General features: G+C 44.4%; 1 long non-coding RNA gene across 3 annotated transcripts; it reads left to right on the forward strand.

Moving 5' to 3' along the window:
• Nucleotides 1–3,686: 3,686 nt before the first annotated feature.
• On the forward strand, nucleotides 3,687–22,734 carry LOC148474994 (uncharacterized). 3 transcript variants are annotated; one of them, XR_015872794.1, is made up of 4 exons: nucleotides 3,687–4,018; nucleotides 11,929–12,126; nucleotides 12,226–12,274; nucleotides 22,629–22,734. It is a non-coding gene; the product is annotated as an uncharacterized LOC148474994 (long non-coding RNA). The 3 variants fall into 3 exon arrangements; XR_015872796.1 differs by lacking the exon at nucleotides 11,929–12,126; XR_015872795.1 differs by lacking the exons at nucleotides 3,687–4,018; nucleotides 11,929–12,126 and adding an exon at nucleotides 8,897–9,027.
• The last annotated feature ends 1,969 nt before the right edge of the window (nucleotides 22,735–24,703 follow it).

A 24,703-nucleotide genomic window follows, 5' to 3' on the forward strand; every position in this document is an offset into this window, starting at 1 on the left:
GAACGTTGCACTGGGGAAGTGAACAGAGGGCCTGATTCAGACCCGCTCGCAAGCGGGTTCATGGTGGCCCAGTGCGCACGCGCGAGCCCCAGAGCGAGCGCAAAAAGCACTCGTTCCGGAACTCACTACAAAAGGGGCGGCTGTCGATGTTGATCGACAGCTCGCCCCATTTTGTAGGCGTGGCGGGGGGGGAGGCTGAGCAAATGGAGGCGCTCCTGCAGGAACGCCTGCCGTTTGTGGGCGGCCCTACTGAGTAGGTGGACTTCCTGCTCTAATAGTGCAGGAAGTCCACTGGGGCTTGCGGAAACGAGACCCTACCGCAAGGGTCTCGTTGCAAGCCACATGGTCGCGATGGTCTTGACCATCGCGACCATCATCATGGCCGCTTGCATAAGCTGTGGGTGGTAACCCACAGCTATGCGAGCGGCCAAGAGGCCGCTACAAAAAAAAACAACACACGCCCTGATTCAGAGCGAGCGCTCGCTTCTTGCGAGCGGCTCTGAATCAGGCCCATAGTTCCCCTGACACAAGTATTCAATGCATCCCGACCCGCTGCAGAACGTTAGTAGAAGTGGTGGGCCAGGCCAGCCCAGGTCATCGATACAGCGGCAGCACCACGCCCCCTATGAGGTGGTGCCCCTGACCGACACTGCCTTTTTGCATAGAAACACTGGAACGCCTTTAAGAGCAGCTGCCTATCCTACTGAAAACATGAAGTACCACATTATGCAGCGCTATTCATATCGGCAAAGGTGGTTCAGATTTGAGTGCACACCCAGCTGAAGGAAGGTTCTCTGGGTCTGATTGTGCATGGGCACCTGAAGATTGTTCTTTTGGGTAGAGTTATACCCCTTTTCCACCTAAATTCCGGGTCTGACCCGGAGTTGGAACAAAGGGCCTGATTCAGACCCACTTGCGAGCGGCTGTCCGCTCGCAAGTGGGTCGATGTTCTGCACTGAGCATGCGCACAACGGAGGGAGCTCCGTCGTGCGCATGCGCCAGATGCGACGAGCGAAGGACTTTCCTTCGCTCGTTGTGTCTGATCAAAGGGGGCGTGCTGTCGATGTTGATTGACAGCACGCCCCCTTTGGTGGGCGTGCCTCCCTGACGGGGGCGTTCCTAAGGGAACGCCTCCCTTCAGAAGCCGGCCCACTGACATCACTAGTGATGTCAGTGGGAGTGATTTTGGCTCTGATAGAGACAAAATCACTCCGGGCCTTTCGGTTGAAAACCGCAACTGCAGGCTCCGGCTCGCAGTTTCGATGGTCGCGATGGTCAAGACCATCGCGGCCATCAAACTGTACGCTCGTATAGGCTGTGGGTGGTGACCCACAGCTATACGAGCGTCCAGGAGGACGCTCCATAGTTATGGAGGCCGGCCCTCATTCAGAGCGTGCGCTCTGCTCAGAGCGTACGGCTCTGAATGAGGGCCAAAGTTCCTATCCGGATCAGACCCGGAATTTTGCCGGCGCCGACTCGGGATATTCCCGAGTCAGCACCGCTCACACCGCAGTCGGGTCTGCATAGACCCGGCTTTTGCGGAGTGAAAGTGGTCGCTTGGAGATGACGTCATCTCCAAGCGCCACTGAAGCCGGACCAATCGGCCGGCTAGCAGCGCACTCCAGGTCATCATGACCCGGAGTGCGCTGTTCTCACAGCAGGGTTTCACGGGCTGAGCCAGTGTTAAACCCTGCTAGTTACCTGGGTTGGATTGCCGGGTCACTCGACCCGGCAATCCAACCTTCTTCCCTTTTACACCAGGGAGCTGCCCGGGTTAACCCTTCAAAAACCCGGGTTTTAGCTCCGGTGTAAAAGGGGTATAACTAACCCACGGCTTGTCTTTGGTCTACTATGGCATATATTTATATAATGGTCTCTTTTTTGTTTATTTATCCATCTGATAAGCAGGTGGTAGCATTACAGTACAATAATCAGATATTTATTAGTACTCACCTATGTGCCTATCCATTATTATTAATTCCTACTGGCCCACAGAATTTAAGGATCTGGTTTGCCGCAAGTTACTGCAGCAATTCAGTATTGCTCCAGTCCTAAAACAGCCTCTATGGAAAGCAGCTGTCCTTGTGAGCTAATTAGTAGCAGCAAAAGTTTACACTGTCGGGTTCTGTTGCCTGCAGTGTTGCTACACATGTGTGAACCGAGTTCACGCATGCTCACCGCGAGGTCCGGGGGAGATGGAGGGATCCCAATGGATCTGTCTTCTCAACATGGATCTAATTCCAATAGGCAGGAGAGGGGCTCAGTATACTAATGCCATCTGAAGATAGTGGTAGCTCCTGCAGTCATGCTCAGAAAACGTTTGAGTTTTCTGGCGCTCTGCTTCAGTTCTGCAAAGTAAGCAAGATATATCCGTGAGATCTCCTGCGTTACCAATATACTGAATAAGGTTTGAAACATTAGACAAAATTATGCCTAGAATAAGATTTCCTCATAAATGAATGATGACTAGGCCCCTTAAAGTTACAAGGTGATGCAAGATTCAGAGGTCTATTTACTAAGCAGTGTTAGGAGACAGAGTGAAAAGTGTCATTTTTCAAACACAGCCTGTGAGATGGCAGTTGGGAGCTGATTGGCTGGCACCTTATCACTTTTCACTCTGTCTCCTAACACTGCTTAGTAAATAGAGCCCTTAGAGCAGCTTCCATCCTCCTGACATGTCTCCAGATGCTCATTTTATTTAGTTTCTGAAATTGTATCACTGATTTGAAAAATGGAACAATCTTTTTTTTTCTAAATTATTTAATAGGAGACACTAATACCCCTTTCACCCAGGTTGCACCTTTTCTACATGAGTCCATCCCAGTGCGACCAGGGTGAGACCCCTTTCAGACTGGCGGCCCGACGTCACCCGCCATCACGTGCTGAGGCGGCGTTTGGAGATGACCTTTCACCCAGCAGGGGGTAGGAGTTACACTGTCACCCACCAGGGGGTGAGATCTACATGTCACCCAGCAGGAGGGGGGGGATGCCCTGTCACCCAGCGGGAGCTGCCCTATCACCCAGCAGGGGGCAGGAGCTACACTGTTGCTCAGGAGTCGAGAACTACACTGTCACCCAGCAGGGGGCAGGAGCTACATTGTCACCCAGCAGGGAGCGGGAGCTAAACTGTCACCCAGCAGGGGGTGGGAGCTACATTGTCACCCACCAGGGGGTGGGAGCTACACTCTCACCCAGCAGAGGGCGGGAGCAACACTCTCACCCAGCAGGGGGTGTGAGCTACACTGTATGAGAACCAGCTTGACAACAGGAGGGGGTGGGAGCTGCCCTGTCACCCAGTAGGGGGTGCCCAGTCAGTCATCCAGCAGGGGGTGGCAGCTGCCCAGTCAGTCACCCAGCAGGAGGAGGGAGATACACTGTCACCCAGCAGGGGGGTGAGAGCTGTCACACCGCCGTGAAGATGGATATCTTATGTTTGCAGACACAATGGTGCTCCCAGGTGCCCTTCCTTGCCTGCATTGGTTAGTGGGAATAAAACACAGCATGCAAACCCTGCAACAGGCAACTTTATCTTCCTTTTAAACTATCAGAGAGGGGACGGAGAGCCCAGCGCCGAGCACAGTGCCAGGCTGTATAGGTGAGTGGGAGCGGGGCTGCAGATCCCGGGTATACTGTGTCCTGGATCCACCCCTGGCTGCTGCTGCTGCTGCTGCTGCTGCTGAGATCACTGAGACATTCAAAGCAGCAGCGGATCACACAAGTGCATTGTCCTGTAATCGATTGCCGAGCGCCAGCCTGTGTGCACTGGCCGTGTGTCTGGGGAAGGCTGGCTGGCGGCGGCGGCTGCTGCTGGATCCGTTTCTCTGGGTTTGACCAGCTGTCCCGGGCTAACCCCTGCTGCCTGGCTCTGCTGCTGCTGCTGCTGAAGATGGAGGAAGTAGGAGCTGGAGGATTATTACCCTGATAGCTACAGCAGCAGCGCTGCCCCCCCAGTGCCCCAACTCCGCCCGAGGCTGGCAGCACAGAGGGATGGCAGTGTGGCCCTGCATGCACTGCTGAGGTGAGCGCAGGCTGCTGTGTGCAGGTGACTGGGGGGAGGACACTAACTTGTTATTATGTATCATGGTGTCAGTGCGCTGCTGAGGACTTGTTGCTGTCAGGATGAGAAGAGACGGGGACTCGGGGAGGGCTGCTGTAGTGTCACCATGCCTATTACCCCGCCTGTCACCATTCCTATTACCCTCCCTTTCACCCTCCCTGTTACCCTGCCTGTCACCCTCCCTATTACCCTGCCTGTCACCCTCCCTATTACCCTCTCTGTCACCATTCCTATTACCCTGCCTGTCACCTTCCCTGTTACCCTGCCTGTCACCCTCCCTATTACCCTCCCTTTCACCCTCCCTATTACCCTGCCTGTCACCCTCCCTATTACCCTGCCTGTCACCCTCCCTATTACCCTCTCTGTCACCCTTCCTATTACCTCCCTGTCACCCTTCCTATTACCCTCCCTATTACCCTCTCTGTCACCCTCCCTATTACCCTCTCTGTCACCCTTCCTATTACCTCCCTGTCACCCTTCCTATTACCCTCCCTATTACCCTCTCTGTCACCCTCCGTATTACCCTGCCTGTCACCCTTCCTATTACCCTCTCTGTCACCCTCCCTATTACCCTGCCTGTCACCCTTCCTATTACCCTCTCTGTCACCCTCCCTATTACCCTGCCTGTCACTCTCCCTGTTACCTGCCTGTCACTCTCCCTGTTACCTGCCTGTCACCTTCGCTGTTACCTGCCTGTCACTCTCCCTGTTATGCTACTCTACCTGACACCCCCTCTGTCATCCTCTCTGTTATGTCACCCTCCCTGTTACCTTGCCTGTCACTCTCCCTGATACCTGCCTGTCACCTTCGCTGTTACTTGCCTGTCACTCTCCCTGTTACTTCCCTGTCATTCTCCCTGTTACTTCCCTGTCATTCTCCCTTTTACCTGCCTGTCATTCTCCCTGTTACCTGTCTGTCACCCTCGCTGTTACCTGCCTGTCACCCTCGCTGTTACCTGCCTGTCACTCTCCATGTTACCTGCCTGTCACTCTCCATGTTACCTGCCTGTCACTCTCCCTAATACCTGCCTGTCACCTTCGCTGTTACCTGCCTGTCACTCTCCCTGTTACTTCCCTGTCATTCTCCCTGTTACCTGCCTGTCACCCTCGCTGTTACCTGCCTGTCACTCTCCCTGTTACCTGCCTGTCACTCTCCCTGATACCTGCCTGTCACTCTCCCTGTTACCTGCCTGTCACTCTCCCTGTTACCTGCCTGTCACCCTCGCTGTTACCTGCCTGTCACTCTCCCTGTTACCTGCCTGTCACTCTCCCTGTTAACTGCCTGTCACTCTCCCTGTTACCTGCCTGTCACTCTCCCTGTTACCCTGCCTGTCACTCTCCCTGTTATGCTACTCTACCTGACACCTCCTCTGTCATCCTCTCTGTTATGTCACCCTCCCTGTTACCCTGCCTGTCACCCTCCCTGTTACCCTGCCTGTCACTCTCCGATACCTGCCTGTCACCCTGCCTGTCACTCTCCCTGATACCTGCCTGTCACCTTCGCTGTTACCTGCCTGTCACTCTCCCTGTTACTTCCCTGTCATTCTCCCTGTTACTTCCCTGTCATTCTCCCTGTTACCTGTCTGTCACCCTTGCTGTTACCTGTCTGTCACCCTTGCTGTTACCTGTCTGTCACCCTTGCTGTTACCTGCCTGTCATTCTCCCTGTTACCTGCCTGTCACTCTCCCTGTTACCTGCCTGTCACTCTCCCTGATACCTGCCTGTCACCTTCGCTGTTACCTGCCTGTCACTCTCCCTGTTACTTCCCTATCATTCTCCCTGTTACCTGCCTGTCATGCTCCCTGTTACCTGCCTGTCATTCTCCCTGTTACCTGCCTGTCACTCTCCCTGTTACCTGCCTGTCACTCTCCCTGTTATGCTACTCTACCTGACACCTCCTCTGTTACCCTCCCTGTCATCCTCTCTGTTATGTCACCCTCCCTGTTACCCTGCCTGTCACCCTCCCTGTTACCCTGCCTGTCACCCTCCCTGTTACCCTGCCTGTCACTCTCCCTGATACCTGCCTGTCACTCTCCCTGATACCTGCCTGTCACCTTCGCTGTTACCTTCCTGTCACTCTCCCTGTTACCTGGCTGTCATTCTCCCTGTTACTTCCCTGTCATTCTCCCTGTTACCTGCCTGTCACCCTCGCTGTTACCTGCCTGTCACTCTCCCTGTTACCTGCCTGTCACTCTCCCTGTTACCTGCCTGTCACTCTCCCTGTTACCTGCCTGTCACTCTCCCTATTACCTGCCTGTCACTCTCCCTGTTACCTGCCTGTCACTCTTCCTGTTACCTGCCAGTCACCCTCCCTTTTACCTGCCAGTCACCCGCCTTGTTATACTACTCTACCTGTCACCCTGCCTGTCACCCTCCCTGTTACCCTGCCTGTCACTCTCCCTGTTACCTGCCTGTCACTCTCCCTGTTACCTGCCAGTCACTCTCCCTGTTACCCTGCCTGTCACTCTCCCTGTTACCCTGCCTGTCACTCTCCCTGTTACCCTGCCTGTCACTCTCCCTGTTACCTGCCTGTCACTCTCCCTGTTATGCTACTCTTCCTGACACCTCCTCTGTTACCCTCCCTGTCATCCTCTCTGTTATGTCACCCTCCCTGTTATCCTGCCTGTCACCCTCCCTTTTACCTGCCAGTCACCCGCCTTGTTATACTACTCTACCTGTCACCCTGCCTGTCACCCTCCCTGTTACCCTGCCTGTCACTCTCCCTGTTACCTGCCTGTCACTCTCCCTGTTACCTGCCAGTCACTCTCCCTGTTACCCTGCCTGTCACTCTCCCTGTTACCCTGCCTGTCACTCTCCCTGTTACCCTGCCTGTCACTCTCCCTGTTACCTGCCTGTCACTCTCCCTGTTATGCTACTCTTCCTGACACCTCCTCTGTTACCCTCCCTGTCATCCTCTCTGTTATGTCACCCTCCCTGTTATCCTGCCTGTCACTCTCCCTCATACCTGCCTGTCACCTTCGCTGTTACCTTCCTGTCACTCTCCCTGTTACTTTCCTGTCATTCTCCCTGTTACTTTCCTGTCATTCTCCCTGTTACTTTCCTGTCATTCTCCCTGTTACCTGCCTGTCACCCTCGCTGTTACCTGCCTGTCATCTTCCCTGTTACCTGCCTGTCATCTTCCCTGTTACCTACCTGTCACTCTTCCTGTTACCTGCCAGTCACCCGCCTTGTTATACTACTCTACCTGTCACCCTGCCTGTCACCCTCCCTGTTACCCTGCCTGTCACTCTCCCTGATACCTGCCTGTCACTCTCCCTGATACCTGCCTGTCACCTTCGCTGTTACCTTCCTGTCACTCTCCCTGTTACTTCCCTGTCATTCTCCCTGTTACTTCCCTGTCATTCTCCCTGTTACCTGCCTGTCATCTTCCCTGTTACCTGCCTGTCACTCTCCCTGTTACCTGCCTGTCACTCTTCCTGTTACCTGCCTGTCACCCTCCCTTTTACCTGCCAGTCACCCGCCTTGTTATACTACTCTACCTGTCACCCTCCTTATCACCCTCCCTGTTATGCTACTCTACCTGCCATACTGACAATGCTGTATTGGAAATATTGGGAATGATGTGACACTGGGGACAATAAGATATTAGAAACTGTGTGACACTGGTGATAATATGATATTGGGAATGGTGTGACATTAAGATATTAGGAATGGTGTGATTGGTGACAATATGATATTGGGAATGGTGTGACACTGGTGACATTATATTAGGAATGGTGTGACAAGGTAATATTGGGAATGGTGTGACACTGGTGACAATATGATATTAGGAATGGTGTGACACTGGTGACATATTAGGAATGGTGTGACACTGGTGACAAGGTAATATTGGGAATGGTGTGACACTGGTAACAAGGTGATATTGGGAATGGTGTGACACTGGTGATAGAGTGATATTGAGAAATGTGACATAGTGGTATTGGGACCGATGTGACACTGGTGAAAATATGATATTTGGAATGGTGTGATGCTGGTGACAATTTAGTATTGGCAATATTGTGACACTGTAACATTGGGAATAGTGTAAAACTACTAACTGGGAATGTCATAACAGTGTGATATCCGGCATTGTGTCACAGTGTCAGATATTTCTGAGACTAGTGATCGTCTAATATTGGGAAATATGTGACTGGTAATGTGACATTGGGAGTGGTATGACACTGGTAACAGCGTGATATTAGGAATGGTATGACTCTGCTGATAATGTGATACAAATTGTAGTGCTGTTATGTTGTTGATAGTGTAACAAAGTACATATGTCTGACAACTGAAGTAGTTTGATTATTGTGAGATGTGACAGCTCTAATGGACACATGGAACAGGATCAGGACTGATTGCTTCTCTCTGAGTACACCATATAATTACCGAAGCTGTATAATGTACTGGTCCAGCTACAGAACTGCCATGACATGAGCAGAGTATGGGGGTCATCCCCCATCTCTAGCCATATAATAATAATAATTGTGTCATGAATGGCACATGGCATTAGAAACCCATGGGCAGGCTAGGTGCTTTTTATCCAAATGCATTACAGTCACCCCCCGATGGTCTTGCTCTTGGTTCCTCATCACACCCACCTTGCCCTGAGTTTGGAGCTGGTCTTTTCCTGCTTCCCTCCCTGTATTCTTCTCACCCCTACCTCCTCCCCTTTCCTCTCCTTTTCTTCTCCTGATTTTTCTCAGCTGCTTCAGAAATAACCGGTGGATCCAGTTTTGTTTCTTGTTAATCTCATTGCTGGAGCGATGACCTCCCTCTCCTTCTTGCTTTCCTGAAAGTACGTGACATTCCTAACTTTCTGCACTAGTCTGCCCTAACAGCTCTACCCTGCGCTGCTCTCCTCGTCTCTGCTGCCCTCCTGTCATCCACCCACCCCAGGACTCGCCAGTACTCCCGTCATCCTCTTCATCTTCACCTGCTAACAGAAACCAATGGGACAGTCCTACACATGAGGTAGTTACATCTGCAGTGTGGATTGTCACCCCCAACCCACATATCTATTCTTGTCACACACACGCACACATACATGTACTGTGGGACTGACACACATACTTCTATTCGGGCTCTAGTATGTCTTTTATTAGTACCTGCCCCAACGGCATCACACTATCTATCTATCTATCTATCTATCTATCTATCCCATTTCTATCTATCTATCTATCTATCTCATATCTATCTATCTATCTATCTATCTATCTATCTATCTATCTATATATCTATCTATCTCATATCGATCTCACTCATATCTATCTATCTATCTATCTATCTATCTATCTATGTATCTATCTATCTTTTGTATGTATATACTATAAGTTCTACTGGTCTGGCTTGGTTTCTGTAGAAAAAAAAAAAAGTCTTGGGGTTATATTTACTAAGGTGCGGGTTTTCAGAAACAGAGATGTTGTCCATAGCAACCAATCAGATTCTAGCTGTTATCTTCTAGAAGGTGCAGATAAGTGTTAAGTAGAATCTTATTGGTTGCTATGGGCAACATCTCCGCTTCTAAAAATTCACCCTTTAGTAAATTTACCCCTGAGCGTAAATTATGTTATGTGATTTCGATGTGCGTTTTCCAGGACATTAAGATGTGTAGCAAATCTAACTCCTCGTTTGACATCACCAACTGGTCAGTTTTATCTGTGGTGTAGCGGTAAAACCTGCTCGCTGATTGTGCCATGCCTATCCCCTTATCAGTTACCCCACTGTATCTAGCCTTGCTTCCTGATTTTATCACTGCCGGTTACTAGGCGTCTAAGTGACAAGTCACGGGCAATTGTACTCAAAAACCTGCTGTGTATTTTATGTGTACAGAAGTTTTCCATAGTTTTTTTTTTTTTTACATGGTTGGACTGTAGCGTGTTGAGACAAAGGTGTTATCTGTTGCTGGTGACAGCAATTTGATCTGTCTGACAGGGAAAAGGCGAGATGAGAGAGGTGGAAAAGTGCTTATTCGGTATATGCAGCAGTTAGAATTTTATATACTTTTTTTTTTCTTTTTTTTTTTTTTTACTTTTTTGGGAAGTGATTTGGAGACAAGACTTGAAGCAGCCCACTTTCCAGTAAGTAATGAAGAAATTCCAGGAGCAGTAGCTAAATATACTTGGTGGATCAATACAGAAACGGCTGCTTGTGAATAATTTAGCTGGCAGTGCTGGAACAGTTTGGATGCTAAAAGCGAACAGGGAAGAGGTGATAAGAAAATTCCTTCTCATGTCCTATAATGTAGGTTTGAGCTCCGGAGTACTGTACGGTAGTTTGTGCTTATTTGTTATAGTATGTATGCTATATGCTGCTCACAGGAGGAATGTGACAATAATTCCACAGGTTCATGTCACACTTGCAGCCCAATTTCTGTGCTCTACTCTATGTCCTAATACTTGTGTGGCAGGTCGTGCACAAATACGCACAGCCCATAAATCCTTATGGCATCAAAGCCCTCACCTTGATGGACAACTAGATATCCGTTCACATACACATTGGCTTGGGGGTAACTTTTTATTTTTTTTTAGTTCTATTGTAAAATTGCTATTCAAACAACTTTTCTAAAATTGCTCTAAATGTAAGTTTTCCAACAGAAGAGGCTTGCACAGCGCACGGAAATTATATAAAAAAAACCAAAAAAGATGTTTAACAAATTTCGGGTTGCTAAATGGTATGATCCCAACGCAAATGATGCTGTCTGTAAAATTGGGTTGCAAAGAGTTAAGGTGGTCATTACTTTCCTATAAATGTTTTGTTTAATGTAATGTCCAAGCGATCAGGAAGTAATCACAGGCTGACCACATAGTGATTTGGTTCCATATACTGTGCCCAGTAGGTTTCTACTCTGCCATGTAAGCCAATACATTATTTAATCTGGCACGCCATTCCCATGTCCGTCAATCATAGCATAGACAGCATTGTAGAGGAAACAAACTTACGTACTCAGTATATTATGCACATAAGCATGAGACAGACACTAGTACATCCTTTTGTGTAAGCGGTATCAGGTAAGACACTTGCTTCTGGTTTTGTGATTGATGCAAGAAAGAACTAACTTTGGACATTGCTGTTGTGTCAAAGACCCCAAGTTGCTAAAACAAGATGTTACATCACCTACAAGTAGTTTTTTTTTTTTTATAAGACAATATATGTAAATGTTTTGTACATTGATGACAGATGGCTTACTTTGAACTTGAAGCCTGTGCTACAGAATTACTGGCAAACGTAGAACTCTGCAAGGAATGCACATTGAGATTACTCCTACTTATGTGTAGCACCTTGTTGTGATTGTGAATCTGCACCATTATATAATTGGTAAATAGAAGTCTAACTGTGTGATGTAACAGGTCTTTTGATGTTATGGTAACCTATAGCGCGTTGTGCGGAGTTGCAGCTTTTTGCTGGTTGCAAAGGGGTTAAGTCACATAACACAGGAAGACTATAGCTTGTCACAGCAGTCGACTGACAGTGGGACATAGGTACATGTATGCTGTGCTCCTCCAGGGAGCCCATTTGCTCATTAATTTTTATTGGGGTTTTTTAATGATTTTTTTTTTTTTGTTATGCATTTGCTACGCCTTTTTTTTTTTTTTTTTTTTAACTTGTCTAAACTAATTTAGCTTTTATCTGGCAATGGACATCTGACTTTCAGCACCTGCCGTATAAAACTCATGTTTCCTGAGAGGCCTGACACCTTGTATAGTAAACTGTATAATAGCGTTTGTTAATTTAACCTGCCCCACCCCTTTTAAAGAAGATTTTTTTTTTTTATTATTATTTTTTTTTTAAATAAAGTCAATCTAATTACCACATTAATCAATTATTTGGATTTTTTTTTTTTCCATTTTATTTACAAAACTTATTTAATTTCAGTATCTGCTTAATTAGCAAAACCATGCTATGCAGTTCATGGAGACGAACAACAGCAAATCTTATGAGAGAGAGTATCAGTTACCCAAAAACTTAAAGCAGGCAGACTCCTCTGGAGTTCTACATCCTAGAAAACGAAAGGCATGGATGACTGCAGGCCGCCCAGATATATATTCAGTACAGCAGAGGCAACAGCAAAATGTAAATACATTGCAAAAAAAAAAAATAATAATTACCTATTGGCTGTGGAAAGTTTCCAGATTTTTTGAAGATGTCCTATTTTTTTATTTTTTTTTTCAGCACGGCTTATTTACTATGGAAACAGAGAGACCTGATGGATATGTAACTAGTAAGTGACTATTTTATTCCAAAGTTTTGTACCACTACTATTTGTGCTAATACCTCTTGTACCAATGCTATTGATATAATAAGTATATGTAGACCAGTTACATAAGTGCATATTGGAACATACAGCCGTTCTTCGAAACAAGACGGTAGCTGGTAGGTTAGGAACATCCTTATCAAATATTCAACAAGTATTTGCTGTCACAAAGATCCCTGCCGTCCACATTTCTCAATGCTGTGTGCCCTGGAAGTGGGCGAGTAAAAAGCTGTCTCTTTAAAACTCCAAATTGATGTTTTCTTTATACAAGATCACCCTGTAGTAGGTAGTTTGATTTATACATACACCTGTTAATAACCCTTTCATTTGATGACCACAAAGTTTTAAGCAGACCTGGATGATTGCTTATTCTCTTGACCAGGGTTGGTTGGTGCTCATTTTCTTATATTGCAATGGTGCACCCATCATACCTGGCTTCTTATTAAGTCTAGCTGACTCTATATGTAAGTAACTGCCTGGTTTAGAATTCTGCATTGTTTTGTCTAGGCTGTGTCTTAATTGCAAACTCTATTCTTTTGGCATTCCCCTGATTATGCATTGTTTGTTTATGGACAGTAACAGGGTACTTTGTTGGAGCTGCAGGCTGTAAGAATTTAATAATAATAAAATAAATACTATAATGAAATGCAACATTGTCATTCTTGTAGCCAATATAAAGACATCACGTTTACAAATAAGATATTGAATTGGGAAATGCTGTTAACAGGTGCCCTTAATGTATTTTGCTAATGCCTTTCCTTATAACTGGGGGTTATAAGCAGTAGTACAGTGTTAAACTTTACCCATTCTGCTTTCTTATTACTATGTATGTAAGTTTATAATATCACTGTATCTAAAACTTGATAGCTGTTTATTTTACTAACATGAGCCATTTTAAAATTTTGGGCCATACCCTATTAGCTGCGATAACCCGTTTTTCCCCCGATAAGTTTTCATTTGTGAAAACTTTTCCCCCAAAATGGTTATCTGGCAACCCAATTACCCTGCGGTTTTCGCGGGTGCGAAATCGGCATTGGAGTCATCGCGATTCAGTATTCAAGACCCCTGGAGCAGGTAATAAGTTTTGCGAAACCCCTATTTTTGACTTGGTGCAGAAGCACTGGGACACCCTCCTTAATGATTAATTATGCAAAAAATAATTTTAATTAGCTTAATTTGGCCAATAATTTCTATGTACCCCTAATTTAAGTACAACATTTATTTAATTCAAACAATATTGCTGTCTTTCATTTTTTCACTGTTAGATAAAAATGCATATAACAGCCATTTGACACAATATAAGTACCCCCCAACCATTTAATTATGGCCACTTCTATAATGTTACGCAATATCAGTTTACCTTTTTTGGGGGTACAGTCTGATTTCCCCATTTTCACCTGTACTTAACGCCTGTCATCCCTGCAAGATTTTTCGGGCGAATGCATTAACGGCGGTTTTGTAATAGGATTGCCCGTTAAACAGGAGCAGCGCATACATGCAATAAGTGACATATTCGCACAAACCGTGCGATAAGTTTACACCAGCACAAACTTATCGTTATCGCTGCTAATAGGATATGGCCCTTTGTCTTTCTAAGTTGTGAGCTATACTTTTTATGTATTGTTGCAGTAAATATGACATTGTTTAGCAAATTGTGAATTATTGTATTATTCTAATATACTGTAGGTACTGCCAATATCAACAGCCCATCTTTAGGCACTAGTGTCACTAGTCCAATTTTCTGTCACTTATTATTATTAAATATTACATTTTAGAAAACCAAAATATGTATTTGTTTTATATTGTTTATTTGACATTAATGAGTTATGCAAAGTATTATGAATTTTTAAAATGAAAGCTGCCAGCCGCTGTGGCATTCTAACACTGGAAAGGTGGAACTTTGTGCTTATTTTATATCACTCCCCAATTTTGTGATATGATCTGGAACCGATTAACTGTATACACTTGACTTAACTAGTTCCAAGGATGTCAACTCTGCATGTCCGCTGTGAAATATTATCCTCGCTGACCAATATTTGGTGTGTGATTTAATACAGGTTGAGCCTCCCATAACCAAATATTCCAAAATACCTGTACAAAATTTTTGTAGTGCAACTCAGTCATACCCCTTTTACACCGAGCTAAAAATCCCGGGTTGATGCGCATCAACCCAGGATTTTGGTTGATGTAAATGGATCCACCCAGGTCCAGGGACCCGGGGATCCAGCACGGGTATTTTGCAGGTTTTGGCCACAGGTCGTTCCCATGTCACCCTGCAGTGTAAACGGCGAGATCCACGTCACGATGACCCGGATCATGCCGCATGCTGGGTTCAGTAGCGCTTCAACGCCGGAAGAGCCGGGTCACTGCAGACCCGGTCCCGGTATGAACTACGCCGACTCGGGAATATCTTTGGTCGGTGCTGGGGAAGTTCTGAGTCTGATCTGGATTGGAAACCTGTTCCAACCTCCGGGTCAGACCCGGAACTTTGGTATAAAAGCGCTATTAGTCACCTTTGCTTTCTGTTGGTTCAATGTACACAAACTTTAATGCACAAAATTATTAAAAATATTGCATAAAATTACCTTCAGGCTGTGTGTATAAGGTGTATATGAAACATAAATGCATTCTGTGTTTAGGCTTGGATCCCATTCCCAAGATCTCTCATTATGGTATGCAAACATTCCAAAATACGGAATATTTCGATATCCAAAATACTTCTGGTCCCAAGCATTTTGAATATGGGAGACTCAACCTGTATAGTATTTTAGACCCGTAACGTGCCATGTGTAGGGTGTTTATTTTATCATCCATCTGTCTGCCATTATTCATTCTCTCTCGGAGCGGTGGGAGTTATTATGGGGTGGCTGCACGCAATATAAGAGAGTGTTCCGGCTCCCACTGCGCATGATGGAGACTGGACAACTTACAGAATAATAGATTAAGGATACTGTACAACCTACTCTAAATCTTAGCTGTCCAAGTATCCACATATCAAAGACTGATTATATAATTATTATTATTATTGTTCTATATTCTGTGCTCATGAGCTTATGTATAGTACATGCTACAGAGATGGTGGCAACATAAAGGCACAAAAACAGGCCAATGGAACTCCTAGATGACTTGTAATATCCACACTTCTCCTACAGTAGAGGACATGCTATTTCTTCTATTACACTCTATAATAGACACACACTCGCAGCCACTGATAATTCTTTAGAATTTACCCTCTAGTCTAGAAGTAGTAAGTGAGTTAATTGGAGTCACCCAGTAGTTATGTAACCATATAATTAGGCAATAATCTCCTACAGTACCTAGTTTGTGGCCATTAGCCACTTCTGAGTTCCTTAATGTTAGGCGGCCCTTTTATACAGTCCTAGATCATCTTTATATAGATGCATACTAATACATAGAAGATGGGCTAAAAGTACAAAATATACATTTACTAGCAGGTTTTATTTAGGTTGAGATAACACCGTAAACTGCACTAATCTGAATACAGTCATTAAAAATACAGAATTCACTAATAAAAAAAGCAAGAAATTAGTGAAGAAACTTGGGAACTTCCTTCATTACAATCTTCAATTCCTGCATTATACAAATATTGCTAACCAATTCCAAAGCACTAACCATTACAGTGCATATGTGTGTGTGTGTATATATATATATATATATATATATGTTTAGAGAGAGATTACAGCGCCAACTGGGTAGAAATCCTCCTAAATTGTGTTTTAGTTGTGTGTTACTTATCTCACACACATATACTTTAACCAAACCAAAGATTTATAGATGGTTATCATGCACTCCCCCAACGATATGGGTGTCAGCTCAACCAGTAAAAACAATGTATCAGTGGTAATCTGCTACATATATAAAAATGGAGCTATTAGAACTGGAATAGAGCGCCTAATGTGCTTATGTACCTTTATATATACACAAACGGTATTAATTGATTAATGAACTGTGTAAAAGTGCTATAGTGCAACAAATAATATATTAAGGGATACCTCCCAAACAATGAAATACCCGAAATAAATATCAATCAAATTCATATAAATGTGCAACCGTGCATCAATTATTAAAGTGCAAAAATATGAAAGTGCAAATCAGACAATATTAAAAAATAATAGTTTTAATCAAAATCAGCAATAATATCCTTCCACATGAAGGATAAAATACATAAAAATTAAGAAAACAATTGCACGTCTGTATATATATATATATATATATATATATATATAAAAATACCATAAAAAATCAGAATAAATAGGGATTTAAAAAATAAATATAATCTGATAAAAAATGGCAAGTTCATGAATGGGTAGAGAACAGGAGCATCCAACGCGTTTCGTCCGTATCCTGGACTTCTTCAAGGTACACAGTTCATTAATCAATTAATACCGTTTGTGTATATATAAAGGTACATAAGCACATTAGGCGCTCTATTCCAGTTCTAATAGCTCCATATATATATATATATATATATATATATATAATGCAATTTGTGTAGGTTGTACCTGGTGCTCTGATTGGGCTGTAAAACCTACTGCAGCTCAAATTGTTCTTAAAACTGTTTCCCAACTTTTTAGTCAGCTATGTCCACCTCTGACACTCTGCGGTGTCATCTCAACCCCCAAGCACGTCTTCAGCTGTGTTTTATGTCCCTTTTATTTGCTATACTCCGCGTAGATTTAAAAAAAAAAAAACACATACATTAGGTTTATCTGGATTAATTCAATGAATATTGGTGAGTCCCCCAAAGTAAAGTATTAGTACAACGCAGTTTTTTTTTTTTTTTTGGTTCTATCTTTTTAAGATGGATGCTTTAAACGTTCTAGAATCTAGCTGATAATAATTCTTAGCTGAGAGAAGCCATAAAAATCCCTAAGCAATGGAATGCCCTTCTAGCTGGGAATTGCATCCACAGGAAAGAACATGTTAAGACTCTGGAAGAAAACATTCTGTGAAGAGCAGAGGGATCCTGTTGCAGATATGATATTCCTCAGGAGTTTGTTTAGGAAGGCGCGATGGACGTCCCCGTCTGTGCTGAGACTGCCATTCTCCAGATTCCAAGTATCAAGAAACATAGTATACAATATGAACAAATAGCTCCTACTAGTGTTAAATTGGACAGATATGGACTTTCGCCTTGCAGACAGTTTTTGATTGGATCATTCTTGGGCAGGCCGATCGTTTTGTGCGTTTCTGTGTAGCTGGCTTCTAAATATTCAAAAATATATCCAGAATTTTTGAAGGACGCAGCCATCTTTCTTTCTGGCGGAGCTCTGTTAAAGTTAGAAATAATGTGTTCACAATTTTAGCCGTCTCCACCGTTTAGTTTTCCTAGATGTGGTATATATCTTTATTGTCTCTGACCTGATCCATCTATTTGATTTTGCATCTGCTCTCGACTTGAATCCACAATTACTTCTTGCTGCCAATAGGGAACAAGATTTTTTTTCCTCCAGATAGATTCGGTGTACTAGGGATCCATAGGCGCAATCTGGCCCAGGCAAAAAAAAAATAAAAAAAAAAATATGCGTGTCATTTTTAAACAATTGTGTGATTTTATTTTTATAATTTAACACTAGAAAGATTGTCACCTGTAGTGAACTTAGTATGTGCTCAATAAACCACTGTCACTGACCATTGACATTTAATATGCAAGAAAAAACAAAACAAATAAATATATATATTTATTTACTGTATACAGGTTGAGTCTCCCATATCCAAAGTGCTTGGGACCAGAGGTATTTTGGATATCGGAATATTCTGTATTTTGGAATATTTGCATAATATCATGAAATATCTTGGGAATGGGACCTAAATCTAAACACAGAATGCATTTATGTGTTATATACGCCTTATACACGCAGCCTGCAGGTCATTTTATACAATATTTTCAATAATTTTGTGGCTCAAACAAAGTTTGTGTACATAAATGAAATTCATTTATGTTTCATTTGCACCTAATACACAAAGCCTGAAGGTAATTTTATACAATAATTTTAATAAGTTGTGTACATTGAACCATCAAAAAACAAAGGTTTTACTCTCAGAGATGCTCCAAACATTCCGTATTTCTGAATATTTGGATATGGGAGACTCAACATACATATATATATATAATAAAATATACATACATACACACGCTCATAGTGCAATAGGTAAACATTGTGCTCACCTTTGTTTTAGAAACTTAAACCCATAATTGCCTACTTTTGAAAAAGCATTTCAGGGAGATTGTGAAGTAACACCTATGAGCGCGGTGTTACAGTGGGCGTGTCCTGCTACATCTGAGAGGCGTGTCATAAAATTGATTTACAACCACATGTAAATGAACCCCAAAGCAGTCAGTAAGATCTACTTGTTGATGGAAACACACTGATACTTTTTTGAAATTGCATGTAGCCATAGGGATTCATTGTGTCCTGTAACCAGAGCAGGCAAATTATACTATTGATCTCTTCAGGGAGTCGTGGAGATTGCTACTATGTCAGAGAATCTCCCTGACAATCAGGGATAGTTGGCAATTATGGTTAGACCTCATATGAGTCTGTGCCACAATGAGACGTAATCTCCTTATCCAGGGGTGTGTGGGAATTCCCTCACTCTTTGGAGTTTGCCAATCAGATACTCCGTGACTTCTGGGTAATTCCATCTACATTTTAAATATTGCATGAATACATTCCACCTGCTATAAAGTCAGATAGCCCAGAAAGGTCACTTAAAAGTGGCATATAAAAAAAAAAAAAAGACACATTTTTGTTGGTATTTTTCAGCAGATTGACACAACTTTGCAGAGTTTCAGACAATGGCTATGAAGGCCGCTGGTTTTGCTCCGTTATAACTATAACAAAGCGGTAAAATACAACAGAAATCAACAAATGGATGTTTACAATAAACTCAAAGAGAGATGCACACTGGGTATCAAGTGAAGAATTTATTCACATAGATCTGCGTTTCAGATACACCAAAAGGGGACATTACGGGAGCAGAGAGAGGAATTTGGATCAGTCGATGGGGGAACAGGACAGGACACTTAAGTTTTTTTTGTTTTTTTTTAGAAAAATAATACATAGCCTAAGGACTTTCTTTGACACATTTAAGCTCTTGAATAACACGTATGCACATTGCAGTCTGTAGAGGTGGCAGAGGATTATACATCGCTCGTATTGAGTTGTAGCAGGCAAGTGGTCATTGTTTCCACGGCCTTACTATTTGCATTGTTTAGACCACACCTAGTAATAGCACCGTGTGGACTAAGGCCCTGATTCAGAGCCGGACGCTCTGACAGAGCGCTCGCTCTGAATCAGGGCCGGCCTTCTTGTTTTTTAGAGCGGCCTCCTGGCCGTTCGCATAGCTGTGGGTGACCACCCACAGCTATAGCGAGCGGCCAGAAAGATGGTCGCGATGGTCAAGACCATCGCGACCATTGGGCTTGCAACGAGACCCTTGTGGTAGGGTCTCGTTGCCGCAAGCCCCAGAGAAATGTCGGCTCTGTGCGATGTCAGTGGGGCCGCCCCCAAACGGAGGCATTCACATGGGAACGCCTCCGTTTGGGCAGCCACTCCCCCGGTCCGCCCACCAAAGGGGGCGTGCTGTCACTCAACATCGGACTGGGCCACCGTCGACCCGCCTGTGAGTGGGTCTGAATCGGGCCCTAAATGCTAAAAAAAAAAAAAATCACATACGAGATTGTGCACCTGGATCAATAATTCTCTGCAAAACGCGCTGTGCGTAAGTGCATTCAAATTGCATAAATACTACTTCTGCTGATCGATCCTTTATAATAGGTTACAAATAGTTACCCTGTTGTCCCTATCTGAGCATCCTGAACTATCTATATGGACTGTCTTCTTTATACAAATGAATCATTTTCACATCATCTTCTAGTACTCAGAGTTACAGCGCAATTCAATTAGCCACGAAAATGCGATAACGTTCTGTTCGCTGTCTTCACACACCGTTCGCCTGCGAAGTTTGCTTATCACTTGTATGCGCGCTCCCATTTTTCGTGCAATCCAATTCCAGAAGTGGCGATGAAGCATTTGCGCGTAAGTTCTTCCTGGTTTTACCGGCGATAAGTATAGGTGAAAATGGCGAAATCTACATGTACCCCAAAAAAAGGCAAAGTGATATAGGATGACAATATAGAAGTGTATTAGTGGCCCTAATAAAAGTATTTGGGGTTCCTAAATTATGTTAAACGGCTGTTTATATGCATATTTCTAAAACAGTCAAATAATGATAGAAAGCCAGGTTTTTTTTGCAAAATAAATGTTCTTTTTAAATTAGGGGTGCATAAAAATACCTATAAGTATATATTTGTGTCATTTGAAAGACACTTTTAAAAAACTTTCAAAATGCACCTTACACCCATCTGCAATCTTACACCTGTTCCATTCATGCAGCACCTCCATACACCTGTCCCACATCAATAAACCCATTTTCCTGCACTTTGGCCCTGATTCAGAGGCGCTCGCTCTGAATCGGGGGTTTTTTTTTTCACCGGCAGCTCGCAAGGCTGTGGGTGACCACCCACAGTTTTAGCGGGCTGCCTGGCGATGGTTGTGCTTATCGCGACCATCGGGCTTGCGACGAGACCCATGTGGTAGGGTATCGTCCACCGCTAGCCCCAGTGAACTTCCTGCTCTAATAGAGCAGGAAGTTCACTAATGACATCACTGCTGATGTCAGTAGGGCCTCCCACAAACAGCAGGCGTTCCTTCAGGAACTCCTCCGTTAGTCCAGCCACCCTCCCTGCACGCCTACAAAACGGGGCGAGCTGTCAATTACAATCGACAGACGCCCCGTCTTGTAGTGAGTCCCACAGCGAGTGAAAATTCACTCGCTACGGGGCTCGCGCACGCACTGCCCGGCCATCGACCCGCTTGCGAGCGGGTCTGAATCAGGCCCTTTGCACTTTGTCAACCCAAAAATGATGTCAGTATGGCCCAAATTAAGCTAATTAAAAAAATATTTTTGCCTAATTAGTTATTAAGGAAGGTGTTCCAGTGGTTCTGAACCAAGGGCCTGATTCAGACCTGCTCGCTAAGATGCGTTCGCACGTAGCCCTGCCCATGTTTGCAATCTGCGCATGCATATAAGACGCAGTGCGCGCGTGTGCGAACCAGTCACTGCGATCGCCCCTTGTACACAGACTTCTCGCTAGAATGAGTGACAAGAAGAGCCGTTTGTGGGTGGTGACAGGTGATGGTTGATGGAAACGTGGTGGTACAAACGCAGGCGTGTCTGTGCGTCTGAACATTTCAGGGGCGTACATAATTAAGATGCAGGGTCAGCATAAGCGTCACATGGCTGTATTACACACAGCAGCACTCGCAGTGCTTACGGGAGGGTATGGTCAGCCATAAGTGCTGCATATGGGTCCGATGTCAGTCAGTTACTGATTGTTTACTACACTTCCTGGAGATGACGTATGTTACTAAGGGAAAGTGGACACCTTGTGACAGGCTGGTGGCGTCTAAATACATACCGCAATCGCACGGCAAGACATAGTGGGCGTGCTAATGTCTCTCTAGCGATCGCGGTATTTGCATACTTTGGCTGCGGACGGCTGCGTGCGAACGCATCCTAGCGAACGGGTCTGAATCAGACCCCAAGCCCCAACATTTTTACCTTGAAACAGGGATGTACCCCAACTTTTCACCTGCTCAGGAGGTGGTGAAAACTTATTTGTGAAAACTGCATGTCAACATGCGCACCTGCGAAATAGGATTGCGCGATAAGTATAAATTCGCACGATAAGCCATTTTGCGTGAAAAAGCGACTTATCGTGGCTAATTGTATTCCTCTTTAGTGTTTGTAGTCTTACCGCCTCTAAAAGTAATACTTTACATCACATGTTATCAGGGATATTTGGGGAGCTGTCTGTACAGTAAATACGGTTTCATCAACCTGTCCAAATGCCACCATAAACACTGGGGGCAGGGCCCTGAGCACCTGTCCAGCACCAGATATCTTATGCTATAGAATTTACAAGAGGAGGGTGTGGCTAGAACAACTTCTACTTGTTATACTATAAAAATTGCCTTTAGAAAAAAGCTATATAATCAGAATAACACAGAACCCTCCAAATACATGCAGAACAGAAAAAAGCTTAAAGCAGAAAAGTCCGGTTCATTGTTTAGTAATAATTTCTATGTAATATTTTTTTAACATGAATATCCCATTTTTTTCCTGCGTTGACTTTAAAAAGTTGTTGCCTTTTAAATGTTGCATTCCAGGCGTCTGCTAAGATCTTGCCCCACAGGCAGAGGAACCCTAACAGGTCTGTTCTTTACTTTACCAGGTGATAATGAGCTTGTGCCCGAGAGGGACCACTCAAACATGGCCATAGACCTGACCTCCTGCGCACCCAATGGACAGCATTCCTCTCCCACCCATATGGCAAGCAGTAAGTCACCCTTCAGTATTTTTTTCTATCAGTAGATTTGTGACTGCTCCATGTACGTAAGGGCGAAACATTACTCCTGGTCTAAATTGTACATTTCCACTAGTTGTTGGATAAATGAAGAACAGTGACTGTAAATTATTTTTGGTTTACATAAAGCAGCTTTTTTAATTCATGCACAAATTTCTATGTCCTGGCCATATAATTATTATTCAAACCAGTATTTAGCAATACGTAAATTACAATCTTTTTTTTTTTTTTTTAGCCTCAGACAGAGCAATTGTCTGATTTAAATGACTTAAATGACATTCCTAGAAAGCTTATTGCAATATTACATAAGCAGACGGCAACCGTTTTGCTGTTCTAGTGGCGTGAGAAAGGCACGTTGATGGCAAGGTAATAGTGTGCAATATAATTAATGGTTTATATGTGCCAGTTCCTGCAACTTTTACTAATTACATTGCTTCATTTCTGCCTGCCCCTGTGTTTTTCAGTCATGTATTTATGCAATCAGGTAACTTTTTTTTTTTTTTTTTTACATCGCCCTGAGATGCAGCTCAGTGTCATATTCCAAGGCAACATAATTATACTCTGTCTAATATATAAAGACAGGGATTAAAAGTACAGAATTCATCTAGACGGATAAAGCAATATATTTAGTGAAAGTTGGAGTGCAAACCAATCAATTGTCATCTGAATGCTGCAAAAAAGAGATGCAGGGGGCGTTCGGATGCTGACAATGTCTGCCAAGTACCGTCTTGGTGGTCCACCAGCATCACCAATTTTCCCTCGCACTCCATAGAGATGTACAGGAGAATTGGAAATGTTTTGGTCCCATATTCTGCCTTGATGTGCACGTCTGTATGCCGCAGAGAATAAGAACGTGCCGTGGTGACATTATTTTCAAGATTCTGGAAGGCGATACAGTTTTATTACTAGAGAACCCCAATTCCTGGAATGAAGGGACCCTCCAATACTGCCTGCACACACCGGCCTGCGAGCTGGTTTCTCCAGGGAAATGGTGCTGCCTGTACGCATTTCACTCATAACTACAGTATACAATATTAGCAGTATAACTAAATCTAGAACTGTCCAGTTGGTGTCCTAGAGCCGTTGCTTTAATTCATATGCATGTACATGCAGCCAAATAAGCAATGTGCCTCCAGATCAGCATACAATACTATTCTACAATGATCTTTGGGCCTGATTTAGAGCCGGTCGCTCTGAATCAGTGCGTTTTTTTTTTTTTTTGTGTGTGTGGCCCCCTGGCCGCTCACTTAGCTGTGGGAGACCACCCACAGTTATTGCGGGCGGCCAGGTGATGGTCGCGATGGTCTCAACCATCGCCACCATCGGGGCTTGCGACGAGACCCTTGTGGTAGGGTCTCGTTCCTGCAAGCCCCAGTGAGCTTTCGGCTCTATTAGAGCCGGGAGCTCACCCACTGACATCACTCGTGATGTCAGTGGGGCCGCCCCCAAACGGCAGGCGTTCCTTCAGGAACGCCTCCGTTTGGCCAGCCACCCCCCCAGCCCGCCTTCAAAACGGGGCAAGCTGTCAATCAAAATCGACAGCTGCCCCACTTTGGTGCGAGACCCGTAGCGACGGAGCACCCGTCGCTAGCCGGGTCTCGCGCATGTGCACGTCGCAGTGGCTCGTGAGCGGGTCTGAATCAGGCCCTTTGATTTATGTGTGTGTGTGTATATATATATATATATGTCTATCCATCGGTTGAATACTACAAGTTTTATTTTATTATATATATATGGGGGGTATGCAATTAGTTGCTATATTTCCACTATTCTCCCGATTAATTTAGTTTTCGCAGCTATCGCGGGAAAACTACTACTTTCGGTTTCGTAGTTTTCACGGTATCCAATTGCAAGCGAGCTTCCGTAAAGATCTCCCGAATACAGACCAGTCGTGCGACTGGGGAGTGGGAACTTATCGCACTATTTAAGGGCTAGTGGGGCGT

This window comes from Taudactylus pleione, unplaced genomic scaffold (genome assembly GCF_031769625.1).
Source record: "Taudactylus pleione unplaced genomic scaffold, aTauple2 ptg000791l, whole genome shotgun sequence".
Taxonomy (NCBI): domain Eukaryota; kingdom Metazoa; phylum Chordata; class Amphibia; order Anura; family Myobatrachidae; genus Taudactylus; species Taudactylus pleione.